This window comes from Etheostoma cragini, chromosome 4 (genome assembly GCF_013103735.1).
Source record: "Etheostoma cragini isolate CJK2018 chromosome 4, CSU_Ecrag_1.0, whole genome shotgun sequence".
Taxonomy (NCBI): Eukaryota; Metazoa; Chordata; class Actinopteri; order Perciformes; family Percidae; genus Etheostoma; species Etheostoma cragini.
Window position 1 is genome coordinate 21,392,201 of NC_048410.1, and position 25,037 is coordinate 21,417,237.

Here is a 25,037-nt window from a genome sequence, read left to right on the forward strand (position 1 = left end):
CTTCATACAGTGATTGTCCAGCTGTGCGGGTGAGAAAGTAACCAAGGGGTGAACTTTTCTCTCTTGCTTTTTTTTTCAATCTTCACACAGCTGTCACTTTTTCCTGTGTACAGCTGAGTGGGAATCAGGGGAGGACTTAGGTGTAAAAGTGCAAACAGGGCGCTAGCTGCATGTGGAGGGACACCAGCACACTGAAGACTTACTAGCATGTAGGACAGCCTATGTTGCACTCCCTCATGTTTTCTTCACTGGAAGGGCATCCCAGAGAGCGCTCAAGATTGCGCGCAAGTTGCATTCAAGAGGGCATGTTGTAGTGTTTTTTTTGGAACATGACAGCCTCAACCCTCAGGTCAAATTGACCCAATTGTAATTACCCCAAATAACTTGATTGATTCCACACAACGCTCTTTGGCAAGTACAAATCTCTTTCATTCATTTTTGGGGTGTCTTATTCAATTTTACAGCATTTGAAAAACAAATTGATGTGGTTTTGAAATAGTATTGAGTAAACGTTGACATATTCCAGTCTGTGATTATCCATTTTAATCTAAATAATTCCTAATTCCTGCTTTTCTAACTCAAACGTTAAGTATCATTTCTTAAAAATGAGGTTTATTGACCATGAATTCCAAAAAATTCTCAGAAAAAGTTAAAAGTTGATAAAAACCATCAACAAAAATGTTGATTTTCAATTTTGACAGGAAGACTACACAAGTGTTTTAGTGTTTTAAGCGACTTTGAGCTCGGGAAAAGCGCTATACAAATTCAATTTATTATTATTATTATTATTTACTGATATGTTATATGGAGGTGAATGTCCCATGATGAGCTCCTCTATCTCCTGCAGAGTTGAACAGCTAAACAGATAATGTGAAGTGACTGGACCACGTTTATGGCCGATCAACACAAAGGACCAGAGAGAGAGAGAGAGAGGATCACACTGAAGTTGCAGAATCTTCGTATTCATCCACCTGCAGAGCAACAACGTTTACACACTGAAACAGATTAACACTGATAAACTAACAAAGTCTAATTCTTGTGATATAATTGTGTGTGCCCTTGTTTCTTATTCATCATATCCCGACTAGTAGTGGGAATCACCAGAGGTCCCACAATATGATATTATCACGATTTTAGACACAATACGATATCCTGTGAGGAATTGCAATTCATTGCCTTTTTTCAACTTGAAATTATGTCATCATAGTCTAGTAGCCAACTAGGTGAACCCGGAAATGTTGAATAGACCAAAGTTTTATTGTGGAAATGTGAAGTATGGGTCCCCAGTATTCAGAAACTGCTGGATGCTAATTTGCATATGTTGAGCAATTTGCTTTATTAGCACAATTAGCATTATTAGCTTACTTGTCCAGGTTGAGAACACATTTTGCAGTGTATGGCCAATTTCTACAACATGTGAGTGGTTTTAGAGGTTGTAGAAGATGCTGATTTCATTTCTGTCATTTTCAGATTTCAAAGAGCTAACTTTAGTATGTATTGTGATTATTTAGGCCAATTCTGATTACTTTCAGGAATAATTATAGGTTACTTTTATGGTAAACACAATCTTACATTTCAGAATCATGAGTGCTCTCGTGAATATTGATGCATTGTTTTCAGGGTATAGTGAAGCTGACTCCCCTCCTGACACTTTTGAATATCCAATGCTTTTGGATAAATTATGAATCTTTGTTTTGCTAAATGTTATGCATTTCTGGAGGAAAAAGCAATGCAGGTATTTGAAGTACAACAACATAATCTTTATACAAAGTAGGTAAAACTAGCTGAAGCACCTTCAGTACAATAAAATGCATCAGAATTATATCTAATAATGTAATTTATGATAGTATAACACTCAAAGCGGCCGTTTCTCTGCAGAATGAGATACTTTTACTTTTGATACTTTACAGTAAGTATGATTTGCTCATAATAATATACAGTACTTTTACTCAGTAGGATTTTAAATGTAGGAGTTTTAGTTGTTATGGAGTCTTTTTATTTTGTTGTATTGGTACTGTTCAGGCTTGCTCTAACTGCTCATATTACGGTCATTTTTGGGTTCATAATGGTTTTTAGAGGTTATATCTGAATAGGTTTACATAGTTTTTCCAATTTCTTTTCCAAAAACACAATATTTATGTTGTTCTGCACATTAGCGCAGCTACTCTTTTCACCCTGTGTGTTGAGCTCTCTGTTTTAGCTACAGAGTGATCCATCCTATTTCTGTTCCATCTTTGTTGTGAGTTGCACATGCGCAGTAGCTATGTTTGGACTACTAGCCAGTCAGAAGCAGAGTATGAGGGCGTGCCACCCCAGCAGCTAAGCAAGCATTATAACGTGTTACAAAGTGATGCACGTTTGTCTCTGAAGTAAAGGTTGGACTACAATAGAGCTGTTTGGAGCAGTTTGCGAACAGTGTTTTTTATAGAAGATGGTAAGTCCCTTTGGGGGGGAACTTTGGGCTTTTTTACTTTGTAAACCTATTACATGCACAAAAAAGATATAAAACACCAAGGAAAGGGAAAAAGTCAAAAAGCCTAATATAAGCACTTTAAAGGATCTTAATACTCATCCACCACTATTGAAAATAAACAATTTGCATCTGAGTTATAAGTGTGTGACTTTCTCATCCTTTCTTTTGAGTGTGTTGATTAGTTAAAGAACACACAGTTTGCCATTTTCTTTGACCCAATCTGTTTTCTCATGTTTTGAGAATGCATACACATGACATTATTCTGATAAACGATTTTGTTAAAAGTACATTTTTCTCATCTTGATGGCAGATTTATTTTTATTACACTTGAAAGCACGACCTGTAAGACAGTGTGTGTTCTAAATGATAATTTTTGCAGTGTAAAATTGTCTGTTTGGATTGTGCTCTATTTTTTGTTTATTAAAGTTTTCGGCACACTCGCTGTTTGAACCAGATTAAGTTCATATATTCTGACTTAGTGTGGGCTTTATTTCTTTCTCTGTGGCTACAGCTCCCCACTGGTATCTGAGTGAGTTGGGGAAGTTGGAAACTCCATTAGGGCGGCCCCTGATGAAAACCCATTAATGGCTCTGCAATCGGGATTGAGGTCGGGGAAAAGACCTGGCAGTGCTACTACACACAAAGCCATAAAGCCTGATGTAGCTGCCTCTCATCCAGCATCTGCAGCTGAGGAAGAATAACTGTCCCGATGTCTGCAGACCTGTTGAATTAAAGGGGGCATTAACTGCGGCTTCCTCTGCATTATTGATGGCCAGCTCCATTCCTGAGGCCATTATGCCTCCTATTTTTCCTTCTGCAATTTTCTGGTAGACATCCCACTGTCTTCAAACACACCTCCGCGGTGAAGGCGAGTGAGAGTTCAGGCAGAGGGCTTGCACTGTTCCGTGCAGAAGATGTTATTTTTTTGGCCCAACCACCACAATCATTGTCTGTGCCACGTAGCATTTCCCACCAATCGGTGCCAAAAAAGTTGGCATTTGCAGGATGACTCTTCATCTATCATTATGAGCGAATGTTTCTGGGGATCCGTATGTGATGTAGAACTGGCCGCCAGCAATGTTTTCATCCGTGTCTTTATCTTGCCCTGCTACCCCTTTGGCTGCAGGGTTTTTTCCTGGTTCTCCATAAACGCGACCTGGGGACACACAACCAAAACAATGGCATTTTCATGCCATGTCTGTTTATCGTTACCCTCGATAGCTCACAGACAATAGGCCATGGTCAGGGTCCATAACCAGTGGGCAACATGCTAGCACGTCCCTGTTAGATAGTAAATGCTTAAAGTGTATTCTTAAAAAAATCATTACAAAAGAAATACAAAAAAGAATCAAAGAGGCCCTGTTGCATAATCAAACTTTTCGTCAAAACTTGCCATTTTGAAGGTGTAGCTTGATAGCTTGGAGGTTGTTGTTCTTGTTACCTGAATAGTGAAGGGAGTTTTAGAATGGTAACACACAGAAAACAAGAAGGGACGGGTAAAGCCTGACATCTGACGAGGAGCCCCGTGCCAGATGAAAGGCTGCGTGCTGGCAATGTACATCTGTTACACAAGACTACACCTATGGTACAGTAACAAGACCTAAGTGTGGTTTCCTCTGTGAGGTGCCAAATGACATGACACCTCAAATGCAGCGGATGTGTGTTCTTCGTTCCCCGCGTGGCGTGACCTCAAAGAGACCAAACCAGGGACTTTTTTATTATAATATTTTGATGCCCAATGCTCACTACCTGGGATTACCTCATGACTCACCTCCACTGCCACACACATTTGTTGTTGAGCTCTCTTACAGAAGCTAATACTGCTGGCTTTATCTGCTCTCACACAGCTTGAGACACCTTACCTCACGGCTGACCTCATCCTGTCATATGATTTAATGAGCAGAGCTGTGTCACAAACCACACTGTCAGGGCTATGACAGGATAAGTCTATACAATGCATTAAAGATTAATAAGGTCATCTCCTCTCTTGCGTGTGTGTGTGTGTGTGTGTGTTTGCGTGCGCGTGTGTGTGATGGAGTGGGAGGATGAAAGACACTTGATGACTTTGGGAATCACAATAAATGACGTAAATTGAACAAAAATAACAGCTTCTTTATTCATAGGCAGTTATGAAGTGATGTGAAGCCTGGCTCTGGTCTGCATATTTGCTTTAAATTTATAGCTCAGCTCGGTCAGTGATAATAGCCTGACATTTTTTTGTATTCAGTCCCCTGGGATTTGTGTATTCTGCCCTTTGATTCTGCTTGCATGTGGGTGTTTTGCGTGTGTGTGTTTATTTGCAGAGATGTCTATGAGTTAGATGGCTTTGGCCTTATGATGATAACACTCCCTTAGGGTGTCCAAAATCAATCAAATCTGAAACCCAAATGCTTGAGTCACATCTCCACAGGCTATCTCAAAGGTTGGTATTGATTATTCCACCCGTTCCTGCCTTTTAGAGGGCCAGGGGAAAGAGACTACTTGAGAAATGGAGAGACGATAATGCAGTTACTGGGGGGAAGTCTTTGCAGACAGGGCAGTAAGGTTTGAGGACAGCAGAAGTTGAATGTGAGAGACAAACAGACCTATTATGATAACCTTGAGCATAATGGATGTCATAACGCGCAAGTTCTTCTAAGTAAGGGAGTGTACACAAATGATTAGGAGAGGAAGGGCGGTCCATAAAGGGAGAGGTTATTGTCATTTTTATTTTTGCTGATGGGAGGGTAGTTCAACTATTTTGTAGGAAAGTCTAACCCCAACTTTTTATTTTTCCACACCCCATATTTCTATTTTATTTCACATTTTATATTTTTGTGAAAGCTAATAAACGAGATCACATAATTACATCAAAAGTAGTTTGTTATATGCATTATAGAAGGTGTGTTTTGCCACAGGCAGATGATATGGGATTGTTGCTAGGCACTATCTCTTCAGCACAGAGCTTTCACGTGTTTGTTATTTACCGTAATCATTAATTTAGCAGCTGTTTATTAAAGTAAACAATAAAGAACAACCTGTATTTTCACCATTTTGTTATGGTTGTCATAAACTTACTTTTTTCCAAGATATTAAGGGGAGAGTAGTAAACAAGTCTGAAATCAAAGGGAATATTTAAAAATATGAACAATGCAGAGGAGGTGTTTTTCTCAATAAAATTCAATTCAGCACTTATCCCGATCCCAAAAGTTTTCATACAGTCCCTAAATGTTTTTCTATGCATTAACCCAAATAACATATCACATTCTAAACTGACCTCTTTAGTTAGTTTGTTAGTTAGCTGGAAATTAATAAATAAAAAGCACAATAAAAGAAGCCTATTAATGGGGCGAGCTCCAGCTCACCCAGTGAGAACAACCGCCGCGGGTTCGGGTGCGCCCTGCGGCCCTTTGTTGCGTGTCGTCCCCCATCTTTCTCCCCCTTTCATGCCTATGAACTCTAATAAAAGAAAAAAAGCCTCAAAAAATATTCTTTAAAAAAAAGTAGCTTATTAATCAACCTAAAAAGCAGTAAAATAATGCTGTAGCCTACATTAAAGATAAGCCATTTGTAATAACATTAAGGAACATTTACTTTGCTGATATAAATCGTGTGCTGCTGTCTTCTAGAAGGCACAACCATCCGGACCGGAGGATCCGGTTATCATCATCTGAAGCTGAGTGAGATTTATGGCTGCACTCCTTCTTGTCAACACCGCGGACCTCCACTGAATGGCGCTAAAACTCCAGCGCAGCACAATCGCGCGCACACACACACGCACACACACACACACACACACACACACACACACACACACACACGCACACGCACGCGCGCGCGCACACACACACGCACACACACGAACCCGTCTGCTCTTTCTCATCCCTCGGACACCTCAAATCCATTTCTCTAACTGCATGAAGACGTTGCCATCAGCCAACTGCGCCCTGGAAGGAGGATTGTAACGGGGAAAAGACGCTTAGACGCTTGAATCCTGAAAGTATGAGTGACGGTGCAGCGTGGTGTCCAGCTGCTGTGGCGCTCTGGCGGACGGGAAGTTGAGAGTCAGAGCCGGTGGAACAGCAACTTTTGGAGACTTTCAATCCCACCGCCCGCAAGTAGCCAGCAGCCCCAATTTAGACTTCTTTTACGCAGGGATTGTGCGTCTGGAGAGCTTTGACATTAGACCAGTCTTTTAGGTTATGTATTGTCGAGGGCGTCTTGAAACGACAAGGAAATGGCATTTCTGTGAAGAAGAGGTCTCTTGTTTTTTGTGGTTGACAATGGAGAATAAATGAAAGGGACCGTTTCTGGGGATTAATTGACAGCACAACGACAGGTAAATTGACATAAACTGAACATGTTATAGTCTTATATTTTCTTCATTAATCTGAATAATTTGTGTTTTTTTACGTCGTTAAGAAATGAATGACTGCAAACAATTTATAGGCTGCTGCGAATTTCAAAAGCTCACGTGTCACTGCGAAATTAATCAGCCAAACCTGAGAATAAACAAAACGTATCGATGACACCATTGATTGCTTCCACTGTGGCAAATAGTTATTTACTTGTAAGAAACCGGCAAGCTACTGGAAACTAATGACTTTAGGTGGCTTTCATTGGTAGCTGGAGTCTGGGAAATGTCATGCTGTCTGTGTTCAGAGAATATCTGTACGGCAACATGGAACCGTAGTTGGATGCTTAAATTAAACAAAAATCAAGTTTTCCCAGAGAGGGATCTGGGTGCTCATTATGGGTGCACACATGCCCAGAAGCAACTCCCAGCTATACGAATAGTGCAAATACGAAAAGAAACCTTCTTTATCTATCAATCTATCTATCTATATGTGTGTGTGTGTGTGTGTGTGTGTGTGTGTGTGTGTGTGTGTGTGTATAGATATAAATACATACACACGCGTGTCAAAGGTTTGCGGTCACTTAGAAATTTCCATTGCACTCAATTATTGACAGAATATCAGCTGAGATCAGTTGCATTGTTTTTTTTACCCAGGGCAGCAGTTTTCAGATTACATTATGTGCTTACATAATTGCAAAAAGGTTGTCTCCAATGTTTCTCAGTTAGTTTTTTTAGAATGATATCAGATTAATAAACAGAATGTGCCTTTGGAACATTGGATGAATGGTTGCTGATAATGGCCAATGTAGATATAGCATTAAAAGATCAGCCAGCCACCCACTCAGATCAGCCGGTATTCTGCCTATAATGGAGTGGTATGGAAATTTGTAAGTGACCCCAAAATTTTGACCGGTAGTGTATGTTTTTTTTAGGAACATTTAGGCAAATATAAACTAAGTAATAAGTGATGTGTGTGTGGTCTCATCAGCATGCAGACAAGTAATGTTCTGCTCCAGGCTTCAGTGAGAAGGAAAATATTAAACTGGATTCATAATCTTATAAGACATCTGCCACAACATCATCTTTTTTCACTATCTATCTATCTATCTATCTATCTATCTATCTATCTATCTATCTATCTATCTATCTATCTATCTATCTATGTCTTGTTATGTGGTGCAGTAGACTACATCCAATAAGCTTCTTTTGGAATCCCTCCGGCCCAATAGGAGTGCGTAATATTTCTATATCTAAGCATTTCCGTCACCCTGGTAAAGGTAACCCCCTGACATAAACTTAGCTCCCCACAGTAACGCTCCACAGCCAAGTCAAATCACTGCTCTGAATTGGGACGTGGAGCTGACAGCGTGGCCCGTGTCCTTCATCAGTGTAAATCAACTCCAAAATAAAATAAAAAAACAGCTCCTGCTTCAATCGGCTTGTTTGTGACTTAAGAAAAGCACGATGCTGTTATCTTGTTGGATTATGTTGAGAAGACACGGATGGAGTCCCTAATGAAAACTTGCTCCTGTGTTTGCTGTCTGCACACAGACTGTAGATAAATATGATTATGCTTACACACCTGCTTATATATTTCTCTTTCTACAGCCCCTCCCTCTCCACCCCTCCCCCCTTCCACTTCCTCTTTTCTTTTTTTCTATCTTGGTCCGTCTCCTTCTTCACCCCGTTCTTTTATCTGCCCTTCATCCCTTTGACAAGCGTTGTGCGGTCAGCTGTTTTTTTTCCCCTTCGTCCCCTCAATTAGTGCTATCATCGCATTTCATCCTGCGGAATATGGGGATGGTAATAACCTTACACTGCTATAGTGAGGTGATACAATTCTGCTGTGATTAATTGAAGTCCCCTCAGAGAGTCAAAGGAGGCGTAGATCTTCCCTTTCACACTCGCTGACAGGCAACCCATTATATTGTTTTATAGATCGCCGTCAGTAGCCCTTGAAGCTGCCTGCGGCCCACTGTTGTTCTGGAGGGTTTTATTGTGCAGTGTTATTGGTTGGTATTGCTGACAGGCAGAGCAAAGGCCACCCTGGGATTACTGGAGATGGGATCCCTGTGACAGATCCACTGTATTTGATAGTAACAATGGAAACTTGGAAAGAAATTGTACACTCCACGGCGGTTGTTGTAAAAAAATAGTGGGGATTTGTTATGGCGCTAAAGGCTTGGAATAAAGTTGTGTCTGTACCTGTAAACATTCTGCCAAAATGGCATTACCTTGCTGCACTGTGGCATGCATATTTCCAAACAAGGGGTGAACCAAAAACGGTTGCTCATGCTGTTTTTTGGGCCACTGTATCTGTTCAGAAAGAAACAGAATGCAGAGGTTTGACAGATCGAGGTGGGAATCCCAGAATACAGCACGATACATGGCTCACAATACTGAAAACATCACGATGCGGCAATTCTGTGATAATCAATATATTGCTAGACAATTCTCACGATATCGGACTACCTATGAATATAAAATACGGAATAAGTGAAAAGCTTTTCTCTCTTTATTCACAAGTCCCAACTGTTAGAACATCGCACAATTCTGCAGCACAAGTTTTTCATTCTGTAAATGAAAATTACAGAACTATAGAGCAGCTACAGGTCCAGACTTTTGGAAACCTTGAAAACCTCTTCCTCTTCTGGTAGGTAACTTATGGTGTTTTTGGAACCGGCTCGACTTGCCTCACTTTTTTTTGTTTTCCATTTTGAAAAAAAAGTCCCTGGTACTTTTTTTTTTGGTATCTACTTCGTCAATATTCCAAGCGAGCTGAGGCGATACCAAAAAATCACGTGAAAACCTGCAGACTACAGATTGGTCCGAGAGAATTGTCATTAATCACTGCATTGTCTTTGCTAGCAACACAGTGGGGGGGGGGGGGGTCCTGAACAAACCCGGCACAGTTTAGCCAGCACTTCTTTTGAAACAAAATTTGTCTTCTGGCTTTGGCAACAGCCCAATGCCGAGAATAAAAAACAACACACCTTTGACATTCTGTGTGTGTGTGTGTGTGTTGCGTTAGTTCACGGCAGTTTCCTGCTATGACGACCAGCCACGCTCGCCTCACGCATGAGGCGGTACTAAATCTGCAATGGAAAAGGGAGGACGGGGCCCCGTGGCCGGCTAGACCTGTTACTAGCAGTGGGTCAGCCCCATTATGTTCAAGTTTCCCTCATTTATACGTTGAGCGCCACCTCAAGGAGCCATGAAGTAGTGCCCTATTTTCATTAATACATCGATAGTTAGCGCCAGCGTATTGGTAATCGTATCGCACGAAGGCCAACGATGAATTGCTGTATCGCTATTTTGTCCCACCCCTATTGACAAATTTGTGTGCAATTTCAGTTGTGCTTTTCTTTTAAAAGCCACCATTCCACAGACATTGCAACTAACAGCTGAGCCTGAAGACGGCAGAGGACACACTGAGGCTTGGAGATAGTACTTGATATGCATGAGCCACCAGGTGATTTCCAGAGGAAGAGAACACCATGGATAAGAGGCTTGTCTCTAGTTTTAAGGAGCCACCCCAGGCAGTATTTGTGTTCTCTGCCAGCTTCCTGCTCACTCTGTCAGATCAATAGGTCATAATATGAGAGTTTAGCTTGTGTTTGCAGGCATGAGACGAAACAATACATTTTAGTTTTATATATGTATTCACAGCCCTGTGGTAGTGCTATTAAGATTGCCTGTTGAGACTACAGCCCTTCCAGATGTCGCCATGTAACACTGACATCAATGCATTTCCTATAGTGTGGGCATGCCAAATGTGTATGCAGCATTCATATACATGTGACAGCCCAGTGTGAGCCCATTGTCACAGACAACATAGCACTGCAGCACCATCACGAGTTAACCATAAAATGCTGGGTATTGCATCATTTCAGAAACTCTGTATTCACCCTCAGCCTTGCAGATTTGGCTTAGTGAAACAATAAAAAGTCAGCCATCTATCTACATGATTACACTCGATTTCAGCACCCCGAGATTCTCTGCTCAGCGGTGTTCATAGGCTAATGTGTGGAGAAAGCACATTTTGTTCCACCTCTCAAAGCTTCAGCTCGAGCTGCTGGGGTGAATCCATCGGGTGTTTAAAGGGAAATTCAAAGCCCAACCACAGCGAACGAAATGCAGCATTGTCACGCTCGTGCGCCGCTCCGTCATGTACAGGGTAGGAGGACGACATGGGGATAGCGTATCCCATGTTTTATAGATGCCATTTAAAGGAGCATGGCCAAGATGGGCTGGCTGCAATGAACTGTAACCGCTGACAACACACCAAGACAATAAACAAACAAATTGGTTTCCTAGAAGCCAGCAGTGTCCCAAACTCGCCCAGGCTGATCCTGCCGATGCGGTGAGCAGTTTTTCCTCAGAGATTAGGCTGTGAAGCACAACTCCATCTCTTGCTGTGTGTGTATGTGTGTTTGTAAAGGAGGGTGTTTTCCTAAGTGCTTATGTGAAAGATTTGTGTGGGCACATCATGCATCTCTTATTGCTCTATTAACTTTGTGTGTGTGTGTGTGTGTGTGTGTGTGTGTGTGTGTGTGTGTGTGTGTGTGTGTGTGTGTGTGTGTGTGTGTGTGTGTGTGTGTGTGTGTGTGTGTGTGTGTGTGTGTGTGTGTGTGTGTGTGTGTGCGCGTGTGCGCGCGTGCGTCCGCGGTGATAGTGTGTCTTATCAGTTCCTCCTGTCAGTGTGCATGACTGGAGTACAGACTGTGATCCTACAGGGCTTGATCATGTAAAATTAGGACTAGCCATCTACTAGAAGATATGACTCTATACAGAATGAGTACTAACTAAGAGTAAGCAGGCCATTCAAAGGCTTCATTCCAAGAGCACATTAAACTTTTTGCTTAATTTCCAGCATTTGTTGAGCTTTAATTGTTTGAAGGAATTCTCTCTCTTTGAAGAAAGCGCTGTTTTGGAGCTCCCTGGTTTCAGAATTAAAAGTCCCATATTTTGTCTCTATAGACAGTGTGAGGTGATGGACAGTTAGAGCACGTCTCCGGCTTTGTCGGTCATGAAATTCTCTTTGTTGCCCTCTCTGGTTGACAGTTTCAAGCGTGATGCACCTGTAACCACACCCAGCATTACTGTTGGGTGACGTCACAGTGTCCTGGAGTACACCTTTACATCACTGTAGCAAGGTGAGAAGTTAAACCACAGGAGGTTAGCAAAAACAAGACTGTCAGGGGGTGATACCTCTTTAACTACAACTACCAAGATGCATTTTGGTGAGAACCATCCAATTAATGACCTTTTTATAAATGTTTCCTACGTGCACCTCTAATGTTCAGTGGAAAAGATTACAGTGTTGAAAAAAAATGCTATGCATTTTAAATGATTTTTTAAATGTATGTGTTGTCTTCCCATCAACCATGAAAAAAAAGTTTTTTTTCAACACTATTATTGCTTTTTCTGACATTTTTGTCACTTTTTCAATGTTGTGGGTGCTTTTTTAAAATGTTTTATTCCAAAGTTATTTAATATTTCTAATGTTGACATTTTCAGCGTAGGCCCATTTTTTGTGACTAAAAAAACTGAAAACAGGTCAAATTTGACCCGAGGACAACATGAGGGTTGAGATTAATTCAGCAACTGTGGCACCATGTTTTGGTGCCACAGATAAAAAGATAAAAAGAAAAATGTCCTTTTCTTGTTATGCATCTTTTGCACCCCCCCCCCCCTGTGATCCCAATCCTTGAGTTGGAAACTGCTCATGTATACAGGTTTATTGTCATATGCACTTTGGTATGGAGTACCGCAGCAGTGAAATACAACATGCACTTTGCAATCCTTAGAAGTGTATTCAGGTTTAAAATTATACTATAATGGAATAAAAAGGATATTTAAATCTTTTTAATGATTGAGGGATCAAGTGCTCTGGACACGCAGGACAAGCCTCCGCAGGGAATCCACTCTTCCATTTTCTTTTTTCTTTTTTTTACCTTGTCAGGCATCAGGGTTTCCACCCCACCCCTCTGTTACTCTCTCCCCTTTTAATCTATCGCTCTCAATATTGTGCCATTGCTGATTTCTCATCAACTCTTTCTCCTGTACAGCAGCGAGAAACTCTCCAAGCTCTTAACTATTGGCCTAGTGGAAAGGTCTGGGAATTGCATGTTGTGAGAAGCCCACTTCTAAACCCTTGTTCCTAACCCTTTTGTGTTGGCAGATTTTGTCTCTCTCTATCTCTCTCTCTCTGTGTCCCTCTCTTGCTGTGCCTGAGGGTCCTTTAGAAATATGTTTTCTCTGCTTCTCGTTTGTGGTGCTGTTGTCAAGGTCCACCTTGTGCCTGTAATCATTAGACTGCAATTTATGTTGAAAATTGCAATTATAGTGTTTAAAAAAAAAAGAGCTAAAGTTTTTTTAAATTTTTATGCTTGTTATGTCTTTGTTGAGAAAAAAGGAGGATGGCAATACTGTTGTGATAATGATAAAACAAATTGAAGTCAAGGAAATTGTCAATTAATGTCAAAGGTCTCTCCAGCCATTTGCTTCATGTCCAGGCATTTTTCTTATGGCTATTTGGACTATTTCTTCCTGAGGTTTGCCTATATGATTTAGAAAGACCCCTCTTCTGTCCTCCTGCCTCTAGTCACACAAACTATAGGAGTTGTGTTGGATTTTGTGACCCAACAGCGAGGCTGGTCAGGTTTTTCCATCATGAGATCATTGGAAGAGCTAGAGGACTCCTCTTCAATGCAGGCTCCTATCTTCAAAAGAAATGTTCCCATGTCATTAAATGTATTGTGCAGAATCCAGCGTATCAGCCTTGATCTGATGAACATGTTGAGAATAAGAAACGGATATCTTTTATCATCTCTCCACCATGATAGAATTAGCTCAAGGCGAGCTGCAGTTGACGCTCCTCTTTCATCCATTCAATCACGGAGCATCTATCAGTCAGTTATGTGCACAATGTACTCGCACTATAAATATATACACACTTCACTTTCAGTTATTCTTTTGCAGTTTGGTTTGTCTAACGTATAAAGCTTAGTAATGGGTGTGAGGAATGTACTGGCTTCAACTTTGCTGTTATATGTGTAAATCTAGTTTTACCCCGATGCGAACTGGGAAGATTTTTGAGCATGAGCAACGTTTCTGTATCTATCTGAATCTACAAAACTGGACTAATGAACTGCAGTTTACCTCATAGGGATACTTTACGTTTTCATTATTCCAATCATAAAAAAAGGGGCATTTTGATTAGTGAGTGCTATGTATGTTTCCCACCTATGGTAAGACTTACAAAACATCTGGTTGATCCTGCTGATGTATAGGCAAGGTTGGTAATGGTAAAAAGCTGACAAGATTTGAAAGTAGCATCTCCTCCCGGCTCTGTCTAAAATTATTCAGTTGGCAATGTGACGCACATTGAGTTCAGGCTCGTACAGGGGAGGGGTAGAGTACGCACAGCGGTACACGGAGGCCTTTGATTGGTTCTTTCCAAGAGGACAGCAAAGCAGTGATTGGTCAGCAAGACCAGTTCAAACAATATATAAAAAAGTGTAAATTGGAAGTAGTTACCAGCGCTGCCTTTAAAGATAACGACTTTGAAGTATCCAATATTTTATTGTTGTGATTAAAACTGTCACCTAAGGGTTTTGGGTTCGGAGTTTGCATGATCTCCCCGTCTCAGTGTGGCTTTTCTCCGGCTTCCCCCCACAGTCCAGGGACGTGCAGGTTAGGTTAATTAGTCCAACTTCTAACTCTAAAGGGCCCGTAGGTCTGCTTACCTCTGAATATCAAGAGAAGTTTATTAAAGGTTTTTTATAACTGAGGGATTCGGACTATTGTTTGCTGTCTACTAGCATTAGCTGTTGATCAGTGTTTGACTGCTGTCTGGGGCTTGAGAATGAGTGTGCAGGCAGCTAATGGTGGAATTTTATTGAACGGCAGACTCATCACACTGTTGGTCTTTAACAGTGAAATCCTCGCTAACGTTAGTAGCATTTCACTTCCTAAAAAACATCTTTGGCCGAGAATCCGGACATCGCACTAGCAATACAAGTTTACTAGGTAATAGCCAGCAGTTTGAGTTTGTATTTTGGCTAAAGCTGAAATTATGCTTCTCTGGGCTGCACATTAGCAAACGTACACAGTTGTCATTTAGACACGCTTACGTGTTTCTTTTATACTCGTCTGGTTTGGGGGTATGATTTGAGTGTCTTTAATGAAGAAGTGTCGCGTTTAACAAACCACAGTGTGAGGACAAAAACAAAGAAGAAATCAGTGAACATAACAGTTGTAGTGAGTGTATGGTCATTTTCTCAGACCCTGTAAGAGTCTAAGAGACATTTCTTAAGCTTAGAGGCTCTTGTAGATTCTCTGTACAATCGTTTCCAGTTCTTCCTCTTTTGGACACTACAGTATCTTCACAGCACAGCAAGGGTTTTCCTGTTACTGCAGCACATCTTTGATGCTTAGATTGATGTCCTTTTTTCAGACCAGCATCACTTTTCAGATATAAAGTGGAATTATAAGCCTTGGGATGGAAAACAATTTTGTTCTCTCGCTCCCTCCCTGTTCTTATTTGTCTTGCTTGCATTCTCTCTTCCCTCCAAGCACACACACACAACTCCTCCCTCTCCACTGCGTGCAGGGTGACTAATTTCTCTTGGGCTTTGGACTTTGGAGTGAGAGCGGGTGAGAATTAAGGAGAAAATGAAAGCGAGAGGAGAAGCAGTGATGCACTGGCAGCTCAGAAGAAGCTGCCCACATCCAAGAAGCCTGATATCACCGCTTATCTCATCTTTTTGGGTACCAGCCTGTCTCAGAAACAAGTTCAATCCCAGAGCATCCAGCACACGTGTAGCCTTTTTGCGACTGTGACAATTTTATCATTCTTTACTCCCCTGTTTTAGGTACTGGACACGAATCACAAGCAATGTGTGTGGGGCTCCCATCTGGGAGGACAAATTGAAATCTAAGTGTGCTGTTTTGGCTTCCAATTTGAGCCATCTTTGCTGGATTCTGTAGAGCGGAACGTCTGCCAATCAGTAGGGCTTTGTTTACTCACTGTGTCCTGCTGACATCTGGCTGGTACAAATATCAGCTGCTGTAGTGTCACATACTGTGCATTTGTACAATTTAATAAACATCATACTGTTATAGATTAAATGGCACTTGTGCTTTATTAACGTACATGCATACTTAAGTTATTTGAGAAAACCAGAGTGTTTCAGACATTAAATATGAAATGACTCGAACAAAGTGAGTTAGTTCAAAGACAGGTGGACCTATTGAATAGAATAGAATGCCTTTATTGTCGTTATACACATGTGCAACGAGATTGAAAAAAAACAACCTTTACAGTGTCAACACAAAATATAAAAATGTAAAATGTAAGTAGTGTTGATTAAAAAAAAGAGAGGGGGTAACGTGGTACACAGTCCTGAGAGCAACTATATACATATATAAAATAGTAGAAAGATATAGGCTTCTATACACATTATGCAAAAAAGTATAAAATATTGCACGGTAATGAGATTAAGTGATTAAGTATTAAATATTGCACTGTAATGGAAGGAAATGGTTAGCGATAATTGTACGCGAATCTATGTGCATGTATTTGAATAGTGTCTAAATAAGGTCAGTGTTTTCCATTGTTAGTGCATTGGCAGAAATGGCGAAATTGTCCAAATCCCTGCCTGGTTGACTAAACAAGCGCTGCGCTCACTCGACAGTTATCAAAGCTAGTTTGATGTAGGACTTAGCCTGCAGTTATGTCACCCCACTAATGACATGACTTAGCAAGTTGTATTACTGACACAGAACACTCAGCTTCATGATTAGACATAATGGAGATATTTTTGCTGCCATTCCCTCCCTCCCTCTTGTACATCTCTTTACACCTCCCCCCGGCCCTTATTCATTTAAACATTTAAAACAGGAACCTCAATTATTCATGTCTTCCAGTCGTCTGTGGCCCTTGCCCAGCCTCCTGTGGCTCCCCGGTGCAGAGTGTGTCTTGACGGACACATTCCCAGGCTGCTCATTAATTGATGCCTCAGTTGATGCCAGAGGTCTAATGCACTCTCAGTCTCTGCTTGCTCTCCCTGCCAATCCAGCATGTCGTCTCTTCCCTCTCTCACACGGACGGTGTGAGGTTTTTTTTGTGTGCTGAAAGCGTGATGTCATGAAGTCGTGCTTAAAAGGTTCAAAGGGTGTTTTCACCCCATGGCCTGCTAAGAGGAAAAGCTATGTTAGACAAGGGGTTAGATCTGAAGGAAAACTCAGTTCAGGGTCAGACCACAGGAGTCAAGACTGGTGCAAGTGGACAACATACATTTCAGCTCAGTATGTGGTTGGTGGTTACCTTTTCTGCACCAGGGGGTTCAAAGAGGTCATTAAACTGAAGATTCCCCACAGGGAACGCTACATGAAGAGTAAAACAAGATGAAATGTTAAGTACTTAACAACTGCAAAGTCACACAAGAAAGGCTTTCTGTCTTTTCCTCCCATTAAAGCAACACCAAAGATTCTGTCGGACCTTAAAATCATGTTTCCAAACTCGTTCATCAACTTGTAAAAGGGTGAACGGCACTTCTGCATGCCGTTGCTTTGCGGTCCTCTATTGGCAAAAACCGCACTATGCAAGTTTGCCAGATCGGGTAGAGGATCTGTAGTTTGAGTGAGACAGCGGTAATGGACAATTTTATTTCCAATCTGTAGGAGGACCAAAGAGAAAAAGTGCTTGATTTTTGCTTTAAAGAGAGTAGATGGCAAGAGGTGTTAAAGATCTACGTTATGATCTTATTCTCATCATTTTTGAAATATGTAGTTGGAGACAATGCGTGCCAGAAACTAGCAGCTACTGTAAACTATGGAAAATGTTGAAGGTGTACATTCACGAGCCAAGTGTAGGGGTGTGAGGAGTGTCATTTACATCGCGCTCAGCATTTTGTGTTTGCACAGCAGTGCAATTGTATAAAGATGAGGTCATTGTGATTTATGGGTAATATTAGCATTATTGTACTAAAAACAAGGTTGCATCTGTCTCTAATGTATCACTGATTGAAAGCACCAGCCATCAAGCATGCAAAGTGACTCAAATCAAAAACATCCACGAAATTGAGTGAACAACAAATAATTCTTTTTTTTAATAAAATTAATTAATATAAAGTGTGAATTTCAAAACAAGGTTTCATGATATAAACCAATATTTTCACTTTGCAGTGGTGATATTGAATTGCTGATCATTCAATTGATCCACATCAATGTACTGAAGGTGTTACACCCCTACTGGAGTATTAGGTTTTGAAATTTTTAAAATGGAATTGCTTTAAGGGATTTCTGTTTTGATTGCCAATGCTTGACCTCGATAACAAGATGTAGAAAAAGGGTCATGCCTCTTGAGTGCTTTTGTTTATCCTGAAATACAAAGCCTGCAGTCCAGGGCCCTGTCATGGATGCCTGAGTGCCAGGCTGACCACTGTATTAGAACCGTGCAAGAAATCAATTCAGGAAATATAGAGGCAATTATTTTGTCTCCCACATTTGCTGACAAAGTAGCAGCTAAGCGAGCCAAGATGAAAATACAGAATTAAAGAGAAGAAAATAACTAAGTCACCACTGTGGGGTTTGGGGACTGTATATAGAACATGTGGGTGCTTTTAAAAGCTGTATACATAGAGCGTGCTGTAATTAATGAGACGGTGAATGTTGTTGACTTGCTGAAACCAGTACTGATTTTGTACCATGTGCATCGTCGGCACATAGACTTAGAAAAGCATCAAATTCAAGGTCAGGCCATATTAAAGTGTTAAGTGTATTTTTGTATATATCATGCTGTTCCCTGTAGTCAGTGCTTTGTAAGGATCTGTTGGCTGTATGAATCATACACAGTATTTAGTGTTCATGCCCAGAAAGTTCCTTCAGAGTCAGACAGGACCACACTGTGGAAAACCGATTCAGTTGTCTTTGTTATTTTTAGGTAAAGGTGTTGTAGTGTACGTTTGAGCTCCTTCTTCCTCAGAAGGTAGCAGAACAATAAGTGTAAATATATTTAGATGGTTACAGAAGACTACTGGAACAAGCTTTCTGATGTAACAACATACAACGCTGAATTGTCTGCTACTAAAATACTGTAAATTAAAAGTCTTGGGTGCCTGGGTAGCTTACCTGGTGGAGCGCTCGTCCAGTTATGATTTATAATGACAGGAACACACCGCCCGGGTTGCACCATGGGGCGCCACAAAGCACCACAAACATGCGGTTTTAAGCGCCGGTCACAAAAGCGACCCTGCTCTGTCGTTTGTGTTTGGTAGTCAACCAACAACAACCCCCACCACCTCCAGCCAGGCCACTCCAAACTGTCTGTCTGTCTGTCTGTCTGTCTTTTCCTGATTGCCTGTCTCGTTCTAGATACACTTGAGAAGTCAAGACAGCCGTAATCAACATAAACCTTGGCGTCCATTTTTGAAATTTAAGAGGAGACGCAGAAATGTTTGATGCAGCCCACGGGTCGACAAGGGTCAGTTTGAACTGACTAATCGGCTAACATGGTCGTCGAAATGAAAATCGCACTGTTATACAACGCTTCATGGCACTTCATTGCGCTTCACGGCACTTCACGGCATTTCACGGCATTTCACAGCACTTCACGGCACTTCGCGGCACTTCACGGCGCTTTATGGCACTTCACGGCGCTTCCCTGGGGTGTCCAGTGTGTTTTTGGCGTGAGTTTGCCTCACTAGCATACAAATCATCCTCATCATTATCTTTTATTAATCAAAATGAATTCCTGATTGATTCCATCTTTCATATCCGTCATTAACTGTGTGTGAGTTCTGGCATTTATTCCCTAATCGGATCACAGAACTTCATTACACTCACAGTTGTCTCATGCAGAGCTTTCCAGCCTCTTATTTTCCCGTCAAATGAGGTGTTCAAAGATCAGCTGTAAGCCATCAACAGCAGAGGCCAAATGAATGGGTAATATGCCCCCACCCCCTTATGCAAAGATGCACAGCTGCAATCAATGTATTAGCATTTGGGAACAACTCAAACCTCATAATCCTCTGGATAATTAAAAAGGGCACTTTTCCCCCTGTATGGCTTATTATCTGCAAATGAGGTCTACAAGAAGAAAGGGAGGAAGAGTGTGGAAGAGAGGGAGTTGATAGCTTGACAGTTAACAGTTTGTGGAGCCTCCATAGAATTAATGGTTTGAGACTTGACAGACTTATTATTCTGTATTAAGATATGGCATATCTTGCCCTGAAGACCCCTTATGCACCACTGGGACTACACAGTTGGACATGGACTTGGACATTTGCATTAGAGCGAGGGTTGTGAAGGCATTTCTCCCTTATACTGCGGGAGCCAAGTCAGAGAAATACAGATATAGCACGTCTTTTCCAAAGAGCATGTTCTATGACACAACTGTAAGAATCGGACAGAACATCATCCTGACCGCTGTGAGGAGAAGAATAAATCTCCACCGAAATGGGAGGAAAATGAAACCGTTCTGGTTCACTGTTAATGAACTGTGATATGTTACAGAAGCTGTCACTTTTATCTGTTCAAAAAAAAAGAACAAAAAAGGCCGCAGTAATGGTAGCGTGTGTGTGTCTCTTGCTCATCCCTCCTGCCAGGCATTTTGGTGTTTGCGGCACCTGCTTGTCAAGTCTACAATGGATAAATAAAGGTTAATACATTCAGCATTATACGGCATTATACAGCACGAACAGTACATCACATCTTGAGGGTTAAGGGAGTGTGTTTTAAAAAAAAAAGGATTCATCTTTATCTTATAAGTAATTATAGTGAGTCTATGCAAAATACATGTTTTGTCTGTTACCTGTAGTGCTATTTATCAATCTAGATTGTTTTGGTGTTGGAGATATCGACCGTAGAGATGTCTGCCTTCTCTTGAATATAATGGAACTAGATTGCGCTCTGGCTGTGGTGCTCATTGTGAGGAACTATTTTCTCTCTCGTCCATGAGTAAGCTTGCTACTGCACGCTGATACCTTTGGTGGGTGTAGTTTGGTTGAAATAAAAGAGTGGGGGGGGGGGGGTAGAACAAGAATCTGTGGTAGCATATGTTAAGAGCAGTGACTAAAATGTTTTTTTTTTCATGAAGATTAAAGAAATAGATTTAAGAGTTTTCTAATCTAAGAGTTGATGTACAACCGCAGCTACGTCAATTTATGAATAATAAATATAACACTGCAATGGACACAGTGTCAGACACGTTTGAAACCCTAAAAAAATCCAAGAATAGAAAAGACTCCCCATGCGCATGCCTGAATTAGCAACAACTAAAGTTGAAGTAAGAAGAAAAAAACATACAGTACATTATCATTTTTGGAAATTTAAAACAAAAATCGTCAGGAGTTTAACACGTTTAAGAATTTAGTGAACATGTTTCATCACAACTGTGTTGGTGTGGTTTGATTTTCCAAGACCTGTCCACTGTCCAACCAACATACTGTAAATATCACATGTGAAATATCCACCATTGTTCTAACTTTGGCAGAAATTAGTGTGTTGGTGTAAGACCCCATCACTCATAAAGACGCTGATTGAGAAAATGGGTTTCAAGGGCCCTTTATGTACAATATGAGCAGGTTTTATTATAAGCAGCAGTAACATTAGCTGTTTCTTCAGTAATGATTCGGTGTGTGGTTCTGCCTGATGTGTATTTGCCCTTTTCAATGTTTCTCATCTGCCAGGAATCTTAGCTTTTGATTAGTTTCCAACTGTTGCATTGATCGTGTATCTTTTCATTATTCATTATTAGTATACAGTACATAAGTATGTGTGTGTGTGGGAAGCATGAGTCTCTGCTTTCTAGCACCCTGGTAGTTGAGCCCTCTGAATGGGTGGAGCAGACGCTGAGCTCAGACACCTATTCATCACTCTGAAGCATGGAGTTCATTAAAATAGCCCACGCAGCCTCCTCTGTGGCTCCTGAACCCGAGCCAGCCTCCCATGCCAAACAAACCAGGTCAGAAAGTGATCTCACCACACGTTCGTACAGTTCAGCAATAATGAACCCTTAAGAAGAAAAAGCCTCAAATAGAAAGCTATTGGTTATGCAGATAATTTGCCATGGCTATGTCAACATGTCATACAATTTCTTTGATCAGAAGCTGCCTGATTTGAATTATATTTCTCTTAACTTTATAAGGAATTTTGTTCCAGTAGGGATTTTCACGTTAAGATGATAATTTGTGTTCTTTTTTTATTCCCCAACTACCAAAATTGTATCTATGTACGGTATGTAGGTTAATTCCTCCTGTTCTGGTGTTTTGGTAATGCTTTTGAGAGTCATTGTTCCAACTGGTTGGGGCTCAGGGAAAAGATTATATTTCTGCAACTGATTGTAAAACAAGACTAGACCTCCCAACTATATGAATATAGATTCAAGATTCTAATCACTTTGCACCATTGTTAAACAATACAAAGGTAGCAGACAGAAACACTCCTCTGCTGACTTTTCCCATTTAATGAAGGTGGTTAATTCACTAAAAACCAGAGGAAAAAAATCCAACACTTGGTGGTGGAGATTTTATTTTAATTTTTAATTTTTATAATACTTCAACCAAAAGTGTAAATCTGCATGTAATGTAGTCTGGAATGAATGAATGAAGCCATTTATGCTAAGGATAAAAACTGAAAAACTCAGCAGAGCTTCCTAAAGTCAGACCCATTAGTGAGACAGTAAAGTTGATCAAAGACCAATATTACCACAGCACAACAAAAACAGCTGTCATAATAATAGCTCTTTAAACCTTTTTTTCAAACTACAGTATGTATGTAGCATAATCAAAACCTAATATGCTCAGTGCATTCCAGTTTTTAAAACAAATTACTGCTAAATAAACCACTTGTCCAGAATGCCATCCTCTGGCTTGTTCATTGGCTGAGCGTTAAATAGTGAATGTAGTCCTGAATGAATAATAGCTTAAATGGTATTTGTTTAATTGATAACTTTACATTGGACTTTTGAATTTGACTGATTATTTTTTTTTTCTCCTGTTTTTTGTTATTGTTTAAGACAGTAATTAGGGAGAAAACTTAGTAGAACTAAATCATTGTTATTAACTCTCAAAGTCTTGCTCATTATGTAGTGTGTATTTGACAACCTGCATGGAGAACACAATGGATGCAATATAGTCCTTGTATTGATATGGCAACTTAATGGATGTTTTTTGTTTGGCTGTTTGTTGATATTTCTATGTAAGTTCCTTGTAGTAGGGGCAGTTCTACTTTTTTTGGTGAATTTTTCTCCAGTAATGTAATGCAGTGAAGCCTTTGTAGATCTGTGGTGGGTGTAATATATACTGTAACAATGACGTCCTCTCGGGAAGCTTTCTTTATAATATGAACTTTTCAGCGTGGCACAGCGTGATATTGCTCTCTATGCCCACACTTTATGTTGCTGAAAATCTTTCTTTGATCTCACTATCACCGTCGCTGTCCACTTACATATGTACAGCTCAGAAGCCCGTCTGTGGTTGATATGATTAGAAGTAGGGATGGGCAATATACCGATGTTATATCAATATCTCAATATCAGACTAGATATTGTCTCTAGATTTTGGATATGGTAATATCTTAACATGGTAAGTGTTGTATTTTCCTGGTTTTACAGGCTCCATTACAGTAAAGTGATGTAATTTTCTAAACTTACCATGTCTATTTACTTTTACCCACTAAGTCATCATTTCTGGTGATTATTTACAAATAACATTTTGTTAAAGCACCAACGTGTAAACCATACAATAGCGTATAAATAAAGGTTAATACAATCAACATTATACGGCATTATACAGCGCATACATCACATCTTGAGGTCAAAGAAGTGTGTTTTAAAAAAAATCTATCTTTATCTTATAAGTAATTATAGTAAGTCTATTTCTTAGACTTAAAGGGACATATCCCTAAATTGCATAATACGTGTTTGGTCTCTTACCTGTAGTGCTATTTATTAATGTAGATTGTTTTGGTGTTGGAGATATCGACCGTAGAGATGTCTGCCTTCTCTTGAAAATAATGGAACTAGATTGCGCTCTGGGTGTGGGGCTTATAGCGCCAAAGGAAGACATTAAGAAAAACTCAACAACAATGTCTCTTTCTAGAAATAGTGACCCATTTTTTGTTTCAAGATAATCCACAGAACTGGTTGTGAGCAGTTTCATGTAGGAACTATTTTCTCTCTCGTCCATGAGTAAGCTTGCTACTGTGCGGTGATACAGTTGGTGGGTGTAGTTTGGTTGAATGAAAATAGTGTGTGTGTGTGTGTGTGTGTGTGTGTGTGTGTGTGTGTGTGTGTGTGTGTGTGGGGGGGGGTAGAACCAGAAGCTGTTGTAGCAGATGCTTAAAGATTTTTTTTTCATGAAGACTTCTTTTTCACGAAGATCAAAGAAATGGATTTAAAAAGTTTTCATTTCTACAAGTTGATTTGCGAGCGAAGCTGCGTCAATTTAACCCACTCTCAATGCGAGGAACATGACGTCACCACTCTCATCCAATATCATAGAAAATTGTCTTAATATAAACAGTGAGGTATGTGGTCAAGAATATTGTAACAATCTTAGCAGTGTTTAACGGTAGGTTTTCCCTTTTGAGAGCATGCAGACATACTATACACACACTTAATGATGCAGTTCTTTTTCTCCTGTTGCATTCAGTATACAAATGCTGACCTTTGAGACAGAATTAAGTAGGCTACATTAAATACCAACATGCCTATTAAAATGCTTAGTTGTTGAACGTATTGTTAATGGACACATTGTTAATGACTTCAATGATGTGGTGCAGCACAACAGATGAACAAGAAAGCTCTCAGAAACCTTTACAAAGTGCTTCACAGTACTACACTTGCATTTACATATTTGTTTAATCGAAAGAAATAATTTGCAGTTTTGGGAAATATGCCTATTTACATACTTGCAGAGAGTTATATGAGAATATTTATGACGCTAGCTTAGCAAGAGTAGAAACATGGGGACCCAGTTAGATCGCTCTGTAAAACCAACCGCACCTGTAAATATTAGGGGTGTGAATCTTCACTGTCACTCCTGTCAGCCACTCATATCGATTTGATATCCCAATGCATCACCTCCTTAATATTATTATGTTGCTACACATGGTTTTCATCAACAAATTTAAGCAGTAAGATACTATATATACAGTGGGTACGGAAAGTATTCAGACCCCTTTAAATTTTTCACTCTTTGTTTCATTGCAGCCTTTTTC

General features: G+C 40.3%; 1 protein-coding gene across 1 annotated transcript in view; it reads left to right on the top strand.

Annotated features, from left to right (window-relative positions):
* The first annotated feature begins 6,300 nt into the window (after window positions 1-6,300).
* The window catches only part of si:dkey-238f9.1 (chemokine-like protein TAFA-2), a 92,132-nt gene continuing 73,395 nt past the window's right edge, over window positions 6,301-25,037 (top strand). Inside the window, exon 1 of the mRNA XM_034870246.1 lies at window positions 6,301-6,791. The gene's annotated coding sequence lies outside the window, so the exon portion shown is untranslated. The remainder of the gene's footprint in view (window positions 6,792-25,037) is intronic.